Below are 21344 nucleotides of genomic sequence, written 5' to 3'. Positions count from 1 at the left end.
GCCTCTTGAGGATTGACCACAAGTTCTCAATGGGATTAAGGTCTGGGGAGTTTCCTGGCCATGGACCCAAAATGTCGATGTTTTTGTTCCCCGAGCCACTTAGTTATCACTTTTGCCTTATGGCAAGGTGCTCCATCATGCTGGAAAAGGCATTGGTCGTCACCAAACTGTTCTTGGATGGTTGGGAGAAGTTGCTCTCGGAGGATGTGTTGGTACTATTCTTTATTCATGGCTGTGTTCTTAGGCAAAATTGTGAGTGAGCCCACTCCCTTGGCTGAGAAGCAACCCCACACATGAATGCTCAGGATGCTTTACTGTTGGCATGACACAGGACTGATGGTAGCGCTCACCTTTTCTTCTCCGGAGAAGGATGCCCCAAACAATCGGAAAGGGGATTCATCAGAAAAAATGACTTTACCCCAGTCCTCAGCAGTCCAATCCCTGTACCTTTTGCAGAATATCAGTCTGTCCCTGATGTTTTTCCTGGAGAGAAGTGGCTTCTTTGCTGCCCTTCTTGACACCAGGCCATCCTCCAAAAGTCTTCGCCTCACTGTGCGTGCAGATGCACTCGCACCTGCCTGCTGCCATTCCTGAGCAAGCTCTGCACTGGTGGTGCCCCGATCCCGCAGCTGAATCAACTTTAGGAGACGGTCCTGGCGCTTGCTGGACTTTCTTGGGCGCCCTGACACCTTCTTCACAACAATTGAACCTCTCTCCTTGAAGTTCTTGATGATCCGATAAATGGTTGATTTAGGTGCAATCTTACTAGCAGCAATATCCTTGCCTGTGAAGCCCTTTTTGTGCAAAGCAATGATGACGGCACGTGTTTCCTTGCAGGTAACCATGGTTAACAGAGGAAGAACAATGATTTCAAGCACCACCCTCCTTTTAAAGCTTCCAGTCTGTTATTCTAACTCAATCAGCATGACAGAGGGATCTCCAGCCTTGTCCTTGTCAACACTCTCACCTGTGTTAACAAGAGAATCACTGACATGATGGCAGCTGGTCCTTTTGTGGCAGGGCTGAAATGCAGTGGAAATGTTTTTTTGGGATTAAGTTCATTTTCATGGCAAAGAGGGATCTGATTACTCTTCATGACATTCTGGAGTATATGCAAATTGCCATCATCAAAACTGAGGCAGCAGACTTTGTGAAAATTAATATTTGTGTCATTCTCAAAACTTTTGACCACGACTGTACATTTATCAAGGCCCAATAGTTGTTTGGCATGACAACAAGTTGGCTAACGAAGTAAGTAGATAAAGATAGGGAACTAAGCATCACCCATGTATACAGACCACAACCAAATATAAATTATTTCATTACGCTCTGCTACTTGACCCTACAATAAGGACCCCATTCCTTTATAACCTAAATTGCCCGGAGTATACCTGCAATTAGGTAAAGATAGACTCTGCCATCTTAAATGTTGGATGAAGTATTGCTTCCTTGTTCTAATATTAACCAAATCAATCGAACAATGTTCTGATAAAGTGATTTTAAAATAAATAGTTGTCACTAGTGCTGTAACACTAGTGTGTGTATATTTATGGCTCATCCAGGCCTAGCTAGTGTACAGTAGCTGTGGCTAAGATATGTATTATTCTGTTAGCACACTGCTGTGAGGCTGGGGCCTGCCATGGGACCACTGCTGTGAGGCTGGGGCCTGCCATGGGAACACTGCTGTGAGGCTGGGGCCTGCCATGGGAACACTGCTGTGAGGCTGGGGCCTGCCATGGGAACACTGCTGTGAGGCTGGGGCCTGTGATGGGACCACTGTCGTGAGGCTGGGGCCTGCCATGGGAACACTGCTGTGAGGCTGGGGCCTGCCATGGGAACACTGCTGTGAGGCTGGGGCCTGCCATGGGAACACTGCTGTGAGGCTGGGGCATGCCATGGGAACACTGCTGTGAGGCTGGGGCCTGCCATGGGAACACTGCTGTGAGGCTGGGGCCTGCCATGGGAACACTGCTGTGAGGCTGGGGCCTGCCATGGGAACACTGCTGTGAGGCTGGGGCCTGTGATGGGACCACTGTCGTGAGGCTGGGGCCTGCCATGGGACCACTGACGTGGGCTGGACTAAGTGAGACTGACAGCAGGCTCTCCCGGTGCTTCAGCTCTCATTTCACACAGCCAGTCTTAATGGGAAGTGCTGGGCCAGAGCTGCTGCTGTTTGACAGCCTGCTGCTTCTTTCTCTCTCTGTTCCTTTGTTTCTCCTTTCTATCTTTTTCTCTCTTTTTCTCTGAATCAAGGCTGCTCTGTCTACCTAAATTCTGCTGTCTGATCTGAAATCCCAGGCTCTCTCACTGTCAAGAAGAGCATTGGAGCACACTCGGTGTGTGTGTGTGCATGTTGGTTGGTTGGTTTGTGTGTGTGTGTGATCCTTCTCCAACAACAGGCCAGGTGCTCATGTCTCCCTGCTGTCTGTGGGGTGGTTGTTGTGTTTGTTGTTGTTATTGTTGTTATTGTTGTTGCCTCTGCGTAATAGCCCGCTAAATCCATTTGAATTCAATCACTTTTTGACAGCACACCTTTTGATTTGAATGAAATCTTCCATACATATTTGCCCGTGGTAGAAGTGCTCAGAGAGTGACTTTTTTCTCCTGAATGCCAAAACATTCAAGAGATAAAGGTGCTCTAGGTTTACCTATTGTACACACCCCACCATACCATGAGACATCCATGTCGTCATCACTGGAAAAGATAAACGGTTGAGATTGATATTATTGAAAAGTTTAAAAAAAATTTTTTTACAAATCATTATTATTTTTTTAAACCTCAATTATCTAAAAGTGCATCAACTTTACTTGTTTTCATATTCACATATGTTGTAACTTCGTCCTTATTTTACAACATCTATTCAACCGATGGCGGGCACAACACAAAACCTCAGATGATGTGAAATTGTCTAAACTACAACATACTGTGTGCGAATATAAAAACATTCAGAGTTTACAAGTGTTTTGACAATTGAAGTTAAAGGTTTCAAAATGACATACTTGTTTATAAAAAATCGTTTTTTCAAGATATAATCAAACAGTTTGACAACACTGTTTGTAATCTTTTAAATGCTATATTTTCCAGTGGTAAAGACATGGTATGGTATGTAAAATGAGTGAACTTTAAGCACCTTTATCCCCTGAATGTTTTGGTATTCAGGTCCAAAAAGTCACTTCACCCTTCTTCCATGGGCAAACATGAATGGAAAGTTTTGTTTAAATCAAAAAGGATGCTGTCAAAAAGTGATTGAATTCCAATGAATTTGTCCCATACAGACACTACCAAAAGGACTGATTCAATCAAGTCAGCCCTCCATGTCACCCGACCCCCATCACAAGCTATTTCATGCTCCCGGAACATTGTTGAAGCTTATCTGAATGAACGTACACCAATTTCCAGTGACAAAATGCTTCATTATTCAGGCGGAGGGGAAGTGACAGAGGGGTTAACAGTGTGAATGATGAATTGACGTTGTGTTGTTGTGGAAGCCACTTCAGCGTGGTGTCCTATCCAAAGTGACTGGCGACTCTGTCTCCTCGGTTCATGACTAAACTCTGAGGCCTCTTCCTGGTGGAGGGAATAGGGCATCCGTTGGGCTGCCTGAGTGGTTTTTACTGTTGCTTCTCTCTCCAGGCTCTCTCAGCCACATGTTCTTTGGTCCAACTAGTTGATGGATGCGTTGACATCACCGGCCCTCCTCCTCCTGCTTTTTGAAAGGGTGCCCAAATGGGATCTTTGAAAACATTTGACGCCGTTTCTAGTCAGCTAAACGCTCAAGGGCACTGGGTGATGGATGGATGGTGAGCGGTGGGGGAGTGGAGATATGAGGGTAAAGAGAAAATTGACATCCAGTCATGTAGGGGACTGGGGAGAGAATATGTAGAGGGACGTTTGAAGTGTATTGCCTAACTCTACTCCTGCTTCTCTCTCTCATTTTCCCTCCCTGTCTTTTTCTCTCCCTGTCATTCCCTGTCTCCTTCACTTCCTACCTCTGGTCCTTATTACTGTAGGCGTGTGTAGCAGTTAATCAATGTCAGCCGTTGGATTCTTTTTTATATTCATAATTGGATCACATTCCTTGATTAAATATGTATAATACCAGTGTTATTAAAGAGAGATTTAATTTGTTCAAATGAAATGTAAAAAAAAATGATGTTCCTGGGGCGATTCTTCGGGGGAGATTGGAAAATGAAAGCTTCCTTACTGCTTGTCACTCAGAGTTAAGTGACAACCAGTGTGCTGTAGCTATCGTCTTGATTTTTTCTCTCTGACTCTTGACAGGGTCTCTTCTGCCAGTTAGCATTTTGGCTGATGTCTGAGGTATGAAACATTAAGACGTAACACCAGTGTGGTCTCCAAACACGGCAGATAATAGAAGATAGAATGTGAGAAGTTGGAGAGGAAGACAACGAGTCTGAACCGAAACACCTTTTTTCTTCTGCCTAAAACTTTAATACAGCATTGAAAATAGCTCATCTCACTCCCCTTTCTCTGCCGGGCTGCTAGCTGCTAGCTGCCAGCTGTGCATTAAACTTTTATGGCTCTGTTTTGAACTCTTTGGGAGTGCACTCAATTTTTTCGGTCACCTCTAACCTTTCATCCCCACACAGATTTATTAGAGAGCTTGACACACCTTTACACAGACCTGGTAACTGCCTAACCTCCCCAAAAGGATCTCTTATCTCCCTCTTAGCCGTCTTTTCCAGGCATTTTACCCCCAAACCTTCAAGTAGGGGCCAAATCAAATGGGATTTGTGCGGTTATCGATGTTTATATAGGTCGATCGTCTGGGGCGATGGGCGGGTGTTAAGGCGAATAAGGAGAGGGCTCCTGTTGCATGTTAACATCGCTATCAGACCTGGGGCCGGGTCGAAGTGCTCCACAGGCCAGTGCTATATCCTTGTCTGGGGATTAATGAAATCTCAGGTCTGGCTCGGCCAGGGGACCACGCTCATTGGCATTCTTCCCCTGTCTGCCTCTCTGTTTCTCTGTTTCCTACTGGCAGCCAGGGCTCAGTGTTCAGCTCCCCAGCAGCCAGTGTGAGGAGGGGGCGCGTGCTTGCTGCTGATAAGAAATGCCCTATAACGGGATGATGAAACTGGTGGAGCCAGTCTCTCTCTCTCCCTTGAGCAAGGCACTTAACCATCGTTTACTCCAGGGGCACCGTACTACTATAGCTGACCCTGTAAAACAACATATTCCACTGCACCTATCCGGTCTCTCTCTCTCTCTCTCATATGATTCAGAACTGAACCCATAGTAAAGCATGCTTTTATACGGCTGTATGTCATTGGGTTTGATAGGAGGGCTGCTCCATTGGCACGCTGCCCAAAGCCAATAATAAGGGATTAAAAAATGCCAAAATGACAGCTGTTTGATGTGCGTCTCTGACCCTCCTTACTTCCCCTCATAGATCCACCCTCTGAGAAGAGAAGGAGAGCGCCATTGGACCCCCGCGTGCCAGTGACTGGCCCGCACCTGGGAAGAGACGCGTTGGCCCGATTCCACAGAGACGCCGAATCTGCATCCACGTCAATCACGTCTTCACCGCTGGGTAATTAATCACTAGTGACCGATTTCAGTTTTTTGGTGTGTGGAGAGATTGCAGATCTAGCTTCAAAGATGAGGAAGTTCTGTGTTGTTTTCCCCTCCATAGTGATTTTATCCATGTTTATCTGAAGTCCTAACCTCTCACAACATGCAATGTTGAGGGAGAAAGAGGGAGAGAGAGGAAGAGCGGAGGAGAGGGGGAGGGAGAGGGAGCAGGAGGTCATTTTTCAGGCCTGATGAAAGCGGTGATGTTGTCTTTTTTCAAAGTCAACCGACTAGAAATACATTTCATTCAGTCTCCAGGTGTCATCTGAGCAGGGTGACAAACTCACCAATAACATTTCAAAGGCTGGCCCCTTTGAGATAGAGGCTAAACCAATTTTCTGTATGAAATGCTGGCCTCGACTGAGAAGAATAGCAACAACTGCAGCACACAAGTGCCAGTCAAAGTAGGGGTTGACTGCAGGGCTTATGACAGCCATTCCTAGGTCGTATTTTCAGGTCTGCAGTGTTTTTAGTGTGTTCTTTGTGTGCCAATGGTTTGCTTATGGCTATTAACCAGGCAGTAGCACTGATGACCCTATGTTGTTTCTCCAGAGCTGAGACTGAAATGGAAAAAGTGAGGCTTAAAATGTTTGATGAAAATAAGATGTAAGAAGACCACTCTGTGTACCTCTCTCTCTCTCTCTCTCTCTCTCTCTCTCTCTCTCTCCTTCTCTCTTTTTTGCTCTCTCTCTCCGCCTCTTCCTTCCTTCCATCGCTGGCCCTCTGAATGCCCCAGCAGAGGGTCATATCTGTGTTGATTTATTTACTCCCCTTCCCACACATTGTATGGGCTCACATGATCGCGGCGGCGAAATGTGAGAGCATGCCTTGTCTTCCAACCCCCCTCCCGCCCCTAGCCCTGCAACACACATTGCATTTAATCATTTTCATCCGCCCCCACACACACCCAGCCAGTAGTCAGTCAGTCTTCCCTATACTTCCCGGCCCCATCAGACAAGCCATGGCTTCTCCGCCGAGGTAGATAAATGCCTGCTGGGTCCTGGGTGAGCTGTCATTTAGGTGTGTTTGACCCGCTGGAGCCAATTCAATTAGTGTCTCCCCACAAGTAATATCCTCCCGCCTGCCCTTATCTCTGGCTCTAAATTAGAGAGCACCAGCCCCAGCGTGTTGAGCAGGGAATAATAACTGTTTGCAGAGGTAGGGAGAATGGTAAATAAAGGGTGTTAGCTAGGTTGTGTGGTATTGTGTAAGAGACAATAAGCTGGTGGGGACTTTGCCACAGCTACGTGGCTGAGGTAGCAGCCCATGCCCCTATGTCTGGGGCTGGCAGCACAGTGCAGTCTTAGCTTCACAGACTCTGGCTCTGGCACGCTTTGTCGGACTGGCCGTGCGCAGGGATGCTACCTCGATGCTCCAGCTGCAATAACAGATCCGTCTCTGGAGACTTTTAGAATCCTATCTTGCTCTGAGACATTTGAGGAAAGCTTGCTCTACTTTACCAGGAAGTACACAACAGTGAGATTGCATCTCCTGTTTTCTCTCCTCTCCCTTATCTATGCATTAGAACTCTGGACTGGAGATGGATGATTTTCTTTTTAGGTTGGAAGTTGGAAGTTTAGTTTCCTGCGCTTCCATTTTGTTGATACAAATTGGTGTAAAAAAACGTTAAAAAAACTAACAAAAATTATCCTCAGATGTGTGCCATAAGGCAACGGCTTAATTCCTTCACATAGCCGACAACTGAAATTACCCTCTCTTAATGTCACTATGCTCCTGTGTGTGTCACAGGACATTCAGAGCCAACTGTTTACTTTAGAGGGAGCTAATATGGCAAACCTCCCTCTAAGTATTCCCAAGCTCATCTCTTAAAATACATAATGCTGCTTAACTTTATCAAGCCTTTCCTGTCGCCTCCAAGCTACAACCAAGACCTTTTAATCACAGCTTTTTCTAAAACTAATACTCTTACCATAATAATCCATGTCTAACTGTGGAATTACGTAAAGTAGTATTTTCTTGGGACATTTAGAGTATTCTAGACATACTGATTTGACATTATGTTCTTTTTTATTTAGCCATATATTCAAACCAGGAAGTCCATTTACATTGATGTACAATTCTCTTTTCTGAGGGAGACATGGCTAAGAGGACAGCTATCTATGGTTATACACAGGATAATCAAAGGAGATCATACAAATTCACTTTGCTGAGAACATAGAAAACTGCAGGCCAAATAGTCTCTGATTGTCCATAACGCATCCTTTTATAGACCCCACACACTCACCACCAATGATCTGTAAATCACACCCACCAACTTAAACGGCCAGTCACCCACTCTCTATGTCCCCTATGTCACACACTACGACCCTACACCAGAATGTCTTTCTGCTTCACAATCCTCTCCCATCTACTCCTCCTCGCCCCTCCTCTCCCCCCCTCTCTCTCCCTCTTGGAGGAGCCAGCGGCCCCAGTGTATTGGTTCTCCTCTGGACGGCTAGTGGAGTCTAAGGATGAGCTAATGTGGCATCCTCTCCCCGCCAGTGCTCTCTCTGGTTCCTACTGGCCCACCCCTCCTTCCTCTTCTTCCAGTTAGCATCCAGCACTATCTCTATTGTGTCCTCCGCTCCAGAGGCTGTGGCTAATGCAGGGGATGGGGATGGGGATGGGCTGGCAGGGAGCTGTCTTTGTATGTTGAGCTCTCAATGGCGTGTTCATTGTTTGTGTGTGTCTGTTTGTGTCTGTGTCTGTGTGTGTGTGTGTGAGAGAGAGAGAGAGAGAGAGATAGAGATTGAGATTGTGTGTGTGTGTTTGTTATGGGGGTCAAAGCATGGAGGTGGAAGTGTGTGTATGTGTGGGGGGTTGATAGGTGTATGTGTGTCTGTTAAGTTAAGTTAACAACCACACAACTTTTGTTTGAGCTGAGAAACGTTTCCCGTGTGCATATGGGCGCTCTCGTGTTCCTTCACGCACATCAGCCTGCGTACGCCTGTGTGAAATTAAATCTACGTCAGCAGGCAGGCATTCAGTTAAGGCTAACAGGACTTGACATTTTGTATGCTAGAGACAGATGCTTGCTTCAATTCCTCCATCGGAAAAATTCCACCTTACTTCATTTCATACTGAGGATATCTCTCTCACTGAGCCAATACAGTAATCAAAAGTAGCCATTTTGCACCGTTAAATAACGTCGAAACTGTGTTCTGACACAGAGCCATGATCAGGGAGGCTTGGGTTAGATCAATTCAGTTGTTTTATCCAATCTGAAGGTAGATTATCTATATCAATTTACCTCAGCAGACGGCCCATAAACCAGGGATATTAGCCTCATTGTGATTCTGGGTCTCTTCCCTCCTCTCCCTACTGCAACTTGTTCAACTCAAACCCCCGGGGAGTCGCTAGCTCATTTACACTGATCATATCAATGAGAATATGGATGTCGTACTGAACAATGGACTCCTTAAGTGTCCTGTTGTATGGAAGCTGGGAGCAGCAAGACATCTTTATTGCTTACGAGCGAGGATGGCCTGCGTGATAGCGCGCGGGGTTGTCAATGAAAGCACAGATTATATTTTATACTGCTCTGGGCCCAACCTTGTCTTGTATAATCAGAGTAAATTGATCATTATAGAGCGAAAAGGTTATTTTGAAATAGAGCATCAAGAAAATGGAGAAGAACCTTGAATAGCATTAAAAGAAATGTGATGATAATTTATGAATAAGTACAGTGGATGTAGTGTAGTGTGACATCACTGAAAAGTAATAAGGCTTTCTATTCTGCCTGCTGAGGCGGCTAGAGCTGTTTGACGTTTCAAATGAAACGCTGGCCCTGAAACGGGCTCGGGCAACCTTCAAACGTGCATCTATGTGAGTGAGGCGGTGTTGGTTAATGTAAGTTGATGTGGCTGAACCACATTGGGAGGCCCATCATCATTAGAGCTCGACTAGCCAGGATGAATGATGCTTTCTCAGCAGCTTTGTATGATGTGTGAGGAGCTTTCATGTGAAACACTGGCGGCATTGTGGCGGGCGAACCGTTCTGTGTGTGTGTTGTGTGAAGGAGAGAGTTTGTTGGGTGGGGTGGGGTGGGGTGGGGCAGTAGGGGAAGTGTAAAATTGTTCTGTGTTGTTCAGTGTTTTGTGCCTGACTTTGGTGCCACACTGACACATCGTAGGGTTGCTGTGGAGTGTGTGTGTGTGTGACGGAGATTAGGGGAAGGGTGAACCCATTGATCAGTGGTGTGTGTATTGTGAGAGTGTATGTGTATTTGCGTGTGTGTCTTTATCTTTGTGATTCACATTGCGTGTGTTTGCGTTCATGTGTGTGTTTGTTCAGAGTGTTGCTGTATGTCACAGCCGAAAGCAGGGGAGTTTATTCAAATCAAATCAAACTTTATTTAAATAGCACTTTTCAGACAAGAATGCAACGCAATGCGCTTCGCAGGAAAAAACAAATAAAAAACAATGAAATATTTACTTCACAAAAAACGTAAGAGGATAACAAAAGAATAACAATAACTGAAAGAATAAAGGAAAAGCAAAGCTACAAAGGTGTGTTTTAAGATCTCTTTTAAATACAGTGCTGCTTGAAAGTATGTGCAATTACAGATTTTTTCTGTTTTTACCGAAATCTTCATTTAATCAGAACCAGTCTTTTTGATCTGACATAACAGGTTTATATTTACCAATACCATATGTTGGTGTAGAGGAAATCATGCGTGTAGTAGAAAAACAACATTAAAAATAAATTAGTGCAGGTGCAAAAATAAGTGAACCCCAAGTTGCGTTGGTTAAATCAAGTAGGTAAGCAGGTAGGTAAATAATTAGCTACCAAATGAACCAATCAAAGGAGAGGTTGTTAGGAAAGAGTTTGTGCGGGACTCTGATAAATAGAGATAAGAAACCTGGTCAGTTTGGTGTTACCCATCCAGGTGAATGCAAAGCACACCATGCCGAGAGGAAAGGCGATCTCATAGGACATCAGATGGTAGCACTAACTCCAAAAAGTTTTGGGACACTGTAAAGTCCATAGAGAATAAGAGCACCTCCTCCCAACTGCCCACTGCACTGAGGCTAGGAAACACTGTCACCACCGATAAATCTACAATAATGGAGAATTTCAACAAGCATTTTGCTACGGCTGGCCATGCTTTCCACCTGGCTACCACTACCCCGGCCACCAGCTCTGCACACTCCGCTGCAACTTGCCCATGCCCCAACCGCTTCTCCTTCACACAAATTCAGACAGCTGATGTTCTGAAAGAGCTGAAAAATCTGGACTCCTACAAATCAGCTGGGCTAGACAATCTGGACCCTTTCTTTCTAAAATTAGCCGCCGAAATTGTCGCAACCCCTATTACTAGCCTGTTCAACCTCTCTTTCGTAACGTCTGAGATCCCCAGAGATTGGAAAGCTGCCGCGGTCATCCCCCTCTTCAAAGGGGGTGACACTCTAGATCCAAACTGTTACAGACCTATATCCATCCTGCCCTTCGAAAGTATTTGAAAGCCAAGTTAACAAACAGATCACCGACCATTTCGAATCCCACCATACCTTCTCCGCTATGCAATCCGGTTTCCGAGCTGGTCATGGGTGCACCTCAGCCACGCTCAAGGTCCTAAACAATATTATAACCGCGATCGATAAAAGACAGTACTGCGCAGCCGTCTTCATCAACCTGGCCAAGGCTTTCGACTCTGTCAACCACCGCATTCTTATTGGCAGACTAAATAGCCTTGGTTTCTCAAATGACTGCCTCGCCTGGTTCACCAACTACTTCTCAGATAGAGTTCAATGTGTCAATTCGGAGGGCCTGTTGTCTGGACCTCTGGCAGTGTCTATGGGGCTGCCACAGGGTTCAATTCTCGGGCCGACTCTATTCTCTGTGTATATCAATGATGTCACTCTTGCTGCTGGTGACGCTCGGATCCACCTCTATGCGGATGACACCATTTTGTATACATCTGGCCCTTCATTGGACACTGTGTTAACAAACCTCCAAACGAGCTTCAACGCCATACAACACTCCTTCCGTAGCCTCCAACTGCTCTTAAACACTAGTCAAACTAAATGCATGCTCTTCAAACCGAACGCTGCTTGCACCCGCCCACCCGACTAGAATCACTACTCTCGGCGGGTCTGACCTAGAGTATGTGGACAACTACAATTACCTAGGTGTCTTGTTAGACTGTAAACTCTCCTTCCAGACTCACATTAAGCATCTCCAATCAAAAGTTAGATCTAGAATCGGCTTCCTATTTCGCAACAAAGCCAACTTCACTCATGCTGTCAAAGTCGCAGTTGTAAATGAGAACTTGTTCTCAACTGGCTTACCTGGTTAAATAAAGGTGAAATAAAATTAAAATTAAATAAAATCAGGACGAGGGTAGTGAGAGCACATCAGTCTGGGGAAGGCTATAAAATCATCTCAAAATGATTTGAGCTCCATCAGTCCACTGTGAGGCAAATCATTTACAAATGGAGAGCATTTAACATGACAGCAACTCGGCCTAGAAGTGGACGCCCTTCCAAAATATCCCCAAGAGCCACAAGAACAATAATAAATCAGGTAAAAGCCAACCCAAACATATCATCTAGAGATTTGCAGACCTCCCTTGCTGCATCTCAGGTAACTGTGCATGCTTCAACAATAAGAAGAACACTGAATCGAAATGCCATTCATGGGAGGGTTGCTAGGAAGAAGCCTCTGCTGTCAAAAAAGAACCAAACTGCCCGTCTTTACTTTGCCAGAGACCACCTGGACAAACCTGAAGGTTTCTGGAAGTCCATTCTCTGGACCGATGTGTCAAAAATGTACTTTTATGGTCACAATCAACAATGCTATGTTTGGCGAAAACCCAACACTGCCTACCACCAAAATAACCTTATCCCAACAGTCAAGCATGGTGGTGGGAATGTCAAGATCTGGGGCTGCTTTTCCTCCTCTGGACCTGGATGACTCCACATCATTAAGGGAACCATGAATTCTGAGGGATACCAGGAGATTCTTGAACAGCACGTCAGGCCATCAGTCAAGGAGCTAAAGCTGGGCCGAAAACGGGTCTTCCAACAAGACAACAACCCAAAGCATTCAAGCAAATCTACCGAATAATGGCTCAGGAGAAAGAAGATTTGTGTTTTGGATTGGCCAAGTCAAAGTCCTGACCTAAATCCAATCGAGATGCTGTGGCAGGACCTGAAGCGGGCAGTTCATGCCAGACACCCTTCAAACCTCACTCAATTGGCTGAGTTCTATAAGGAGGAGTGGGCAAAAATCCCTCAAAACAGATGTCAGAGACTGATTGCTGGCTATAGGAGACTTTTAGTCCAAGTTATCGCTGCTAATGGAGGTGCCATAAGCTATTGACTGAAGGGGTTCACATATTTTTGCACACATCAAATCTGAGTTTCTGTTAAATAAACCACTTTTGTTAAATAAACAATGAAAATATATCATATTTTTTTGTTTCTGTCATTTACTTGGAATGTATTTTATGAATTGGGGTTTAGATAAGGATTTTATGTTTATTTTAATATTTTATAGCAAAATAATGACCTGCCCTGTAGGGTTCACATACTTTCACGCAGCACTGTATGTCCACAGTTTCGGCCCCCCTCAGGTTCTCTGGCAGGCTATTCCAGAGGCTGGGGGCATAATAACTAAATGCTGCCTCTCCATGCCTCTTGGTCCTAGGCCTTTGTGCCAGAGGACCGGAGGGACCTACTGGGTACACATCTCAAAAGCATGTCTGATATGTATTGGGGTGCACAATCGTGGATTGATTTAAAAACCAAAAGAAGAATCTTAAAATGTATTCTAAAACTCACAGGCAGCCAGTGCAGAGACATTAAAACTGGTGTAATGTGTGCTCTCCATCTGGTCTTGGTCAATACCCGTGCTGCAGCATTCTGTATGTTTTGCAGTTGACCAATGGCTTACTTGGGTAGACCAGACAGGAGAGCATTACAGTAGTCAATCCTGCTTGTAAAAAAAAGCATGGATGAGTCTCTGTATCAGCCTGAGATAGAAACGGGCGCACCTTTCAGCATTCCACAGTAAGTGCTGTTATTGTGAAGTGGAAATGTCTAGGAGCAACAACGGCTCAGCCGTAAAGTGTTAGGCCACACAAGCTCACAGAATGGGACCGCCGAGTGCTGAAGCGCGTAAAAATCATCTGTCCTTGGATGCAACACTCACTACCACGTTCCAAACTGCCTCTGGAAGCAACGTCAGCACAATAACTGTTCTTCGGGAGCTTCATGAAATGGGTTTCCATGGCCGAGCAGCCGCACACAAGCCTAAGATTAACATGCAAAATGCCAATCGCTGGCTGGAGTGGTGTAAAGCTCACTGACATTGGACACTGGAGCAGTGGAAACACGTTCTCTGAAGTGATTAATCACGCTTCACCATCTGGCAGTCCGACGGATTAATCTGGGTTTCGCGGATGCCAGGAGAATGCTACCTGCCCAAATGCATAGTGCCAACTGTAACGTTTGGTGGAGGAGGAATAATGGTCTGGGGCTGTTTTTCATCGTTCGGACTAGGCCCCTTTGTTCCAGTGAAGGGAAATCTTAACGCTACAGCATACAATGACATTCTAGACGATTATGTGCTTCCAACTTTGTGGCAACAGTTTGGGGAATGCCCTTTTCTGTTTCAGCATGACAATGCCCCCTGCACAAAGCGAGTTCTTTACAGAAATGGTTTGTCGAGATTGGTGTGAAAGAACTTGACTGGCCTGCACAGAGCTCTGACCTCAACCCCATCGAACACCTTTGGGATGAATTGGAACGGCGACTGTGAGCCAGGCCTAATCGCCCAACATCAGTGGCCGACCTCACTAATGCTCTTGTGGCTGAATGGAAGCAAGTCCTTGCAGCAATGTTCCAACATCTAGTGGAAAGCATTCCCAGAAGAGTGGAGGCTGTTATAGCATCAAAGGGGGGACCAACTCCATATTAATGCCCATGTTTTTGGAATGAGATGTTCGACGAGCAGGTGTCCACATATTTTTGGTCATGTATTGTATTTACTTAGTGTTTAGTGAGGGTCTCGAACACAGATACGACTCAATGTTATTCTATATTGCCTGGATAAATGATAAATTAGAAATGAGCTTGAAGAAGCGCTCAACTGTTCTATCCACCCTCCCTTCCCTATCATCTGACTGTCTGGAAAGGCTACATATAGCATTCTGTTATCTCGCTAAAGCCACAGAACCAAGTCTTATTCATCCTTCAAAGAACCTGGGATGTTCGTCGCCGTGGTAAAACATAATTACAGGACTGCAGAGTAATAAATATAAATCCACATTCCTTAGGGAGAGTTAATCATGGATTTGAGCAGGAGTCGAGTGTTGGAATATAGCTCCCGTAATGCGACTGAACTTATGCACATTGTCGGAGGGAGGGAGTCGTAAATAACACCCGAGCCGACAACTCACTTTCAGTCTCTCTAATGTCTGTGATTGAGCTGAGAAGCGAGGCGCGAGGACAGCCGTGATAGATTCCATGTAAATGTATCAAGTGCAGGAATATTAGGTAAATATGCCCCACGTATCCCTCCTCACTTTGTCAGCAGAAAGAAGAAGGCGGCAGGCGACGGGATATTTCCTGTCTGCTGGTGAAGGATGACACACCTGAATGGTTGTGTATAAATTATGTTCCCGGGCCCACCTGGTGTAGTGTATTGTACGCTAGCTAGGCAGCACCGGGAGAAAGTAATGGCTTGCGCCCTGGTGGCGATGTGTTTGAGGGGAGATCTCCTGATGGCGCTAGGAGTTATGTGGCTCTGTGAAATTGAACAAACAAGTTAATACAATATTTTACCCGGTAGCGTGTCGATGTTAACAGGATAGGTGCTGAAATGTGTGTCACTGGCCGTTATTTGTGATGCGGACAGACGCCAGACGCCCGCCGGCTTTCATCAGAAACACATAGATTCCAAATGAAGGTATTCACCGCCGTATTTATGTATGGAAGTAGCTCATGGAAGGATGTCGATTCCCACTCGACTGGGGCTGGGAGGCAGGGAGGACTGCTGGGACGTTGGTTGCCATCTTGGTGGGGTTAGCGGGAGCGGGCTGGCGGGCTGGCGGGGAGCTGCTGGAGAGTTGGTGGTTGAGAACACTGTCACAGCACCTGCGGGCACAGCTCCTGACAAACTCCTCCAGGGCCATGACTAATGCTCGCTCTGTGCCTGAGTGATGGCTGCTGTAATGGTGCCAGGCAGCATGGCGTGACCAGTGCCCCGGACTACAGACGAACGGACGGGAGTCTCAACCATGCACATACTGTAGGGTGGAGATGTAACGACCTGATCCAGTGGTCACACCACTGCCTGCAAGAGTGAAGCGCTGAGTTCAGTTTGAGTGTTATGGAAGGAACTGTAGGCTTCATGGGAGATGTGTACAGTCATCATAATAATAATACATTTAATTTGTATAGCACTTTGTTTAGCGCTTGAGAGTTATCTCAAAGCTCTACATACAGTAGTGGGATTCAGACATGGCTCAGATAAAGGTGAGGCTGGCTTGTCGGTAAAGTCACGTAGAGCTCGCAGTTTAGATCAATGAAATATCCTCCGTAGCACGAAACTGACAATTTAAAGTAATTAAAGCACCAAATTGTCAATTTGCTGTTGAACTGTTTATTTGGTTTCTTCACTTTAGACAAAATCTGTTGCAAAAGTGAAGTGTTAAGTTTCTGTGTGCGTTGTTAAAGAGAGCCGTTGAGAAACAGATCAATGGATGGGTTGTGAAGGTAGGCATGCACTCTCGCAGGTTGTCATCATGTAGCACCAGAGGAATCTGGCAAATAGGCTGTCTAATTGTGAAAGATTCATGGTGCATTCAGAAATAGGTCTCGGTCATGAGCATCACTCAGGCTCTCATGCCAAGCCTTCAGAGTGGGGGCGTCTCTCTCTCGACCTCTCTCGCCCTCGCTCTCTCTCTCTCACTTAGAGCATGATGTTTCCAGGAACTAATGATTGCTTTATCCAGGGTACCCTTGTTGTGCACCCTCCTGTGGGGTTTGGTCTGCCTGATTAGGGCTATGCACTCTGTTCTGCCTCTCTCCTTTGTCTTTGAGTGCATCGTAATGGTGGTGATGGGCAGTCTTTTTTTATTTGTATTATTATTATTTTACCAGGTAAGTTGACTGAGAACACAATCTCATTTACAGCAATGACCTGGGGAATAGTTACAGGGGAGAGGAGGGGCGATGAATGAGCCAATTGGAAGCTGGGGATGATTAGGTGGCCATGATGGTATGAGGGCCAGATTGTGAATTTAGTCAGGACATTGGGGTTAACACCCCTACTCTTATAATAAGTGCCATGGGATCTTTAGTGACCACAGATAGTCAGGACACCAGTTTAACATCCCATCCGAAAGACGGCACCCTATACAGCGCAATGTCCCCTTCACTGCCCTGGGGCATTGGGATATTTTTTTTGACCAGAGGAAAGAGTGCCTCCTACTGGCCCTCCAACACGACTTCCAGCAGCATCTGGTCTCCCATCCAGGACTGACCGTGCTTAGCTTCAGAGGCAAGCCAGCAGTGGGATGCAGGGTGGTATGCTGCTGGCAGACACCATAGTCTCAGGGAGATAGAGAGATGATATGAGGGAGATGAACCAAACTCCCGCTTCTCTTCCTTCCCCAGGGTTGAGGGCTATAAAGAGATGGGGAGGGGGGAGGGATAAAGAGAGCATGAAGATATGAGAGAGGAGAAAGAAAGTGCCACTGAGAGAAAGATAGAGAAACAGATAGAGAGAGAGTAGGAGAGAGAGAGATTGTGTCTTGTTCTGGGCCACTGGTGGGGTGGTGAATGCAGACTGCCTTGACAGCACTGTGATCTTCAAAGCCTCTCAAACTCAGCCCCTCGCTCAGGAGAGACGGCGAACGGGAGAGTTGGTGCACTGGCTGCCTTCAGGCAGGAAGACATTGCTGCTTCAAAGTTTTTAGCCCCCTCCTCTCGCTTTCTCAAGCTCACTTTTTATATATATTGAACAAATATATAAACGCAACATGCAATAATTTCAACAATTTTACTGAGTTACAGTTCATATAAGGAAATGACACAATTGAAATAAATTCATTAGGCACTAATCTATGGATTTCAAATGGTGGGCATGAGCGCAGCCATGGATGGGCCTGGGACGGCATAGGCCCACCCACTTGGCCACCAGGTCCACCCACTGGGGAGCTAGGCCCAGCCAATCAGAATTCGTTTTTCCCCACAAAAGGGATTTATTACAGACAGAAATACTCCTCAGTTTCATGAGCTATCCGGGTGGCTGGTCTCAGACGATCCCGCAGGTGAAGAAGCCGGGTGTGGAGGTCCTGAGCTGGCATGGTTATACATGGTTTGTGGTTTGAGGCCAGTTGGACGTACTGCCAAATTCTCTAAAACGACGTTGGATGCGGCTTATGGTAAAGAAATGATTAAATTATCTGGCAACAGCTCTGGAGGACATTCCTGCAGTCAGCATGTTAATTGCATGCTCTCTCAAAACTTGAGACATCTGTGGCATTGTGTTGTGTGACAAAACTGCACATTTTAGAGTGGCCTTTTATTGTCCCCAGCACAAGGTGCACCTGTGTAATGATCATGCTGTTTAATCAGCTTCTTGATATGCCACACCTGTCAGGTGGATGGATTATCTTGGCAAAGGAGAAATGCTCACTAACAGGGATGTAAACCAATTTGTATACAACATTTGAGAGACAAGCTTTTTTGTGCGTATGGAACATTTCTGGGATTTTTTATTTCAGCTCATGAAACATGGGACCCACACTTTACATGTTGTGTTTATATTTTTGTTCAGTGTATATACAGTACCAGTAGAAAGTTGACACACCTACTCATTCAAGGGTTTTTCTTTATTTGTACTATTTTCTACATTGTAGAATAATAGTGAAGACTTCAAAACTATGAAATAACACATATGGAATCATGTAGTAACCAAAAAAGTGTTAAACAAATCAAAATATATTTTAGATTTTAGATTCTTCAAAGTAGCCACCCTTTGCCTTGATGATGGCTTTCCACACTCTTGGCATTCTCTCAACCAGCTTCACCTGGAATGCTTTTCCAACAGTCTTGAAGGAGTTCCCACATATGCTGAGCACTTGTTGGCTGCTTTTCCTTCACTCTGCGGTCCATCTCATCCCAAACCATCTGAATTGGGTTGAGGTCGGGTGATTGTGGAGGCCAGGTCCTCTGATGCAGCACTAAATCACTCTCCTTCTTGGTCAAATAGCCCTTACACAGCCTGGAGGTGTGTTGGGTCATTGTCCTGTTGGAAAACAAATTATAGTCCCACTAAGCGCAAACCAGATAGGATGGCGTATCGCTGCAGAATGCTGTGGTAGCCATGCTGGTTAAGTGTGCCTTGAATTCTAAATAAATCACTGACAATGTCACCAGCAAAGCACCCCAACACCATCACACCTCCTTCTCCATGCTTCACGGTGGGAACTACACATGCGGAGATCATCCGTTCACCTGCTCTGCGTCTCACAAAGACACGGCGGTTGGAACCCAAAATCTCAAATTTGGACTCATCAGACCAATGGACAGATTTCCACTGGTCTAATGTCCATTGCTCGTGTTTCTTGTCCCAAGCAAGTCTCTTCTTATTATTGGTGTCCTTTAGTAGTGGTTTCTTTTCAGCAATTCAACCATGAAGGCCTGATTCACGCAGTCTCTTCTGAACAGTTGATGTTGAGATGTGTCTGTTACTTGAACTCTGTGAAGCATTTATTTGGCCTGCGATTTCTGAGGCTGGTAACTCTATTGAACTTATCCTCTGCAGCAGAGGTAACTGGGTCTTCCTTTCCTGTGGCGGTCCTCATGAGAGCCAGTTTCATCATAGCGCTTGATGGTTTTTGCGACTGCCACTTGAAGAAACATTCAAAGTGCTTGAAATGTTCCGTATTGACTGACCTTCATTTCTTAAAGTAATGATGGACTGTCGTTTCTCTTTGCTTATTTGAGCTGTTCTTGCCATAATATGGACTTGGTCTTTTACCAACTAGGGCTATCTTCTGTATACCACCCCTACCTTGTCACAACACAACTGATTGGCTCAGACGCATTAAGAAGGAAAGAAATTCCAGAAATTAACTTTCAACAAGGCACACCTGTTAATTGAAATGCATTCCAGGTGACTACCTCATGAAGCTGGTTGAGAGAATGCCAAGATTGTGCAAAGCTGTCATCAAGGCAAAGGGTGGCTACTTTGAAGAATCTCAAATATAAAATATATTTTGATTTGTTTAACACTTTTTTGGTTACTAAATGATTCCATATGTGTTATTTCATAGTTTGGATGTCTTCACTATTATTCTACAATGTAAAAAATTGTAAAAATAAAGAAAAACCCTTGAATGAGTAGGTGTGTTCAAACTTTTGACTGGTACTTTATATATTACAATTCCTACTGTATTTCTGTTTTTCTGTTTTGTATATAATGTTTCCATGTCTAGATGTTGTGTTATTTTGGAGTCACTTTTATTGTGAACAAGAATAAAATATGTTTCTAAACATTTCTACCTTCATGTGGATGCTACCATGATTACAGATAATCCTGAATGAATTGTGTATAATGTGTGAGAAAGTTACAGAGGGTCAAATATCATACCCCCAAGACATGCTAACCTCCCTTTATTGTAATGGTGAGAGGTTAGCATGTATTGAAGGTATGATTTTTGACCCTCTGTAACTTTCTCATCATTCACAATTCCTTCAGGATTATCTGTAATCATGGTAGCGTCCACATTAATGTATAAGTGTTTAGAAACATATTCTATTATTATTTATAATAAAAGTTACTCCAAAATGACACAATACATTATTTAGCATTAATTTCTATTGGGCACAAAATAATCTGAAACACAACCTAAACGAACTGCATATGCATGCAACATGTTTGTAGAGTCACAAGCTTGATGTAATCATTGCGTGCTAGGAATATGGGACCAAATACAAACTTTTGAATACTTTATTTATAAGAATCTTTAGGGATGTCAATAATTTTGACCCCTACCTTTTTGAGAGAAAAAAGTATTACTTGTTAAACAAAATCTCTTTCTCTGAGCAATTGGATTAGTACAAAATAAAATAATTCCCCAATTTCTTGGCGCATACAATATAGCTCAGTATTTGAATGATTTATTTTATACAGTCTTTATTGCTTATTGATCTTTATCAAGGGTGTCAATAATTTCGGACCCCACTGTATGTCTAGTTATTTTAGGGACTACAGATAGAAACTAAATCTGGTGCAACATGTTTTCTCAGTGCTCTGAGACTTATGTTTTTCTTGTGCCTGCCAAATAAACCTCATAAATAAATCAAATCTGTCTCTCTCTTCCCCTCTGCCTCTCCCACTCTCTACCTATTTCCCCTGTATTTAAATGACTTTGTCTCTTGTATTTAGTTTAGCCAGGAAACATTCAGACGTGCATTGCTTTGTTTAAGGGTGGAATGGATGGATGCATGGCGCTGACACCTCCCCAAAAGGTTAGGACAGATAATTAAAATTTCCACCGCTGCAGTCACAATACATCACTCTGTCACTTTTACACCAGCTCACCCTCGTCTTCTGCAGCACTTTCCCTGGAAAGAGAAGGAAGGACTGATCACAACCAGCCAGCTCTCTCTCTCTCCAACAGTAGACATCTCTCCTCCTGCCTTTTCCCAGGGACACAGAGACACTGCCAGTGCCAGCCTGCTCCTAAAGAAGCACTAGTACCGAATGTGAAACACTAGCTGTCTATTGT

The 21344-nt window shown here is 44.8% G+C and overlaps 1 protein-coding gene across 1 annotated transcript in view; it reads left to right on the top strand.

Annotated features, from left to right (window-relative positions):
• Positions 1-5448: 5448 nt before the first annotated feature.
• The window catches only part of drp2 (dystrophin related protein 2), a 123749-nt gene continuing 107853 nt past the window's right edge, over positions 5449-21344 (top strand). Inside the window, exon 1 of the mRNA XM_041853035.2 lies at positions 5449-5555. The gene's annotated coding sequence lies outside the window, so the exon portion shown is untranslated. The remainder of the gene's footprint in view (positions 5556-21344) is intronic.

This window comes from Coregonus clupeaformis, chromosome 3 (assembly GCF_020615455.1).
Source record: "Coregonus clupeaformis isolate EN_2021a chromosome 3, ASM2061545v1, whole genome shotgun sequence".
Classification (NCBI taxonomy): domain Eukaryota; kingdom Metazoa; phylum Chordata; class Actinopteri; order Salmoniformes; family Salmonidae; genus Coregonus; species Coregonus clupeaformis.
Note: the sequence above shows the minus strand (reverse complement) of the source record. Positions and strands in the feature narration are given on the sequence as shown.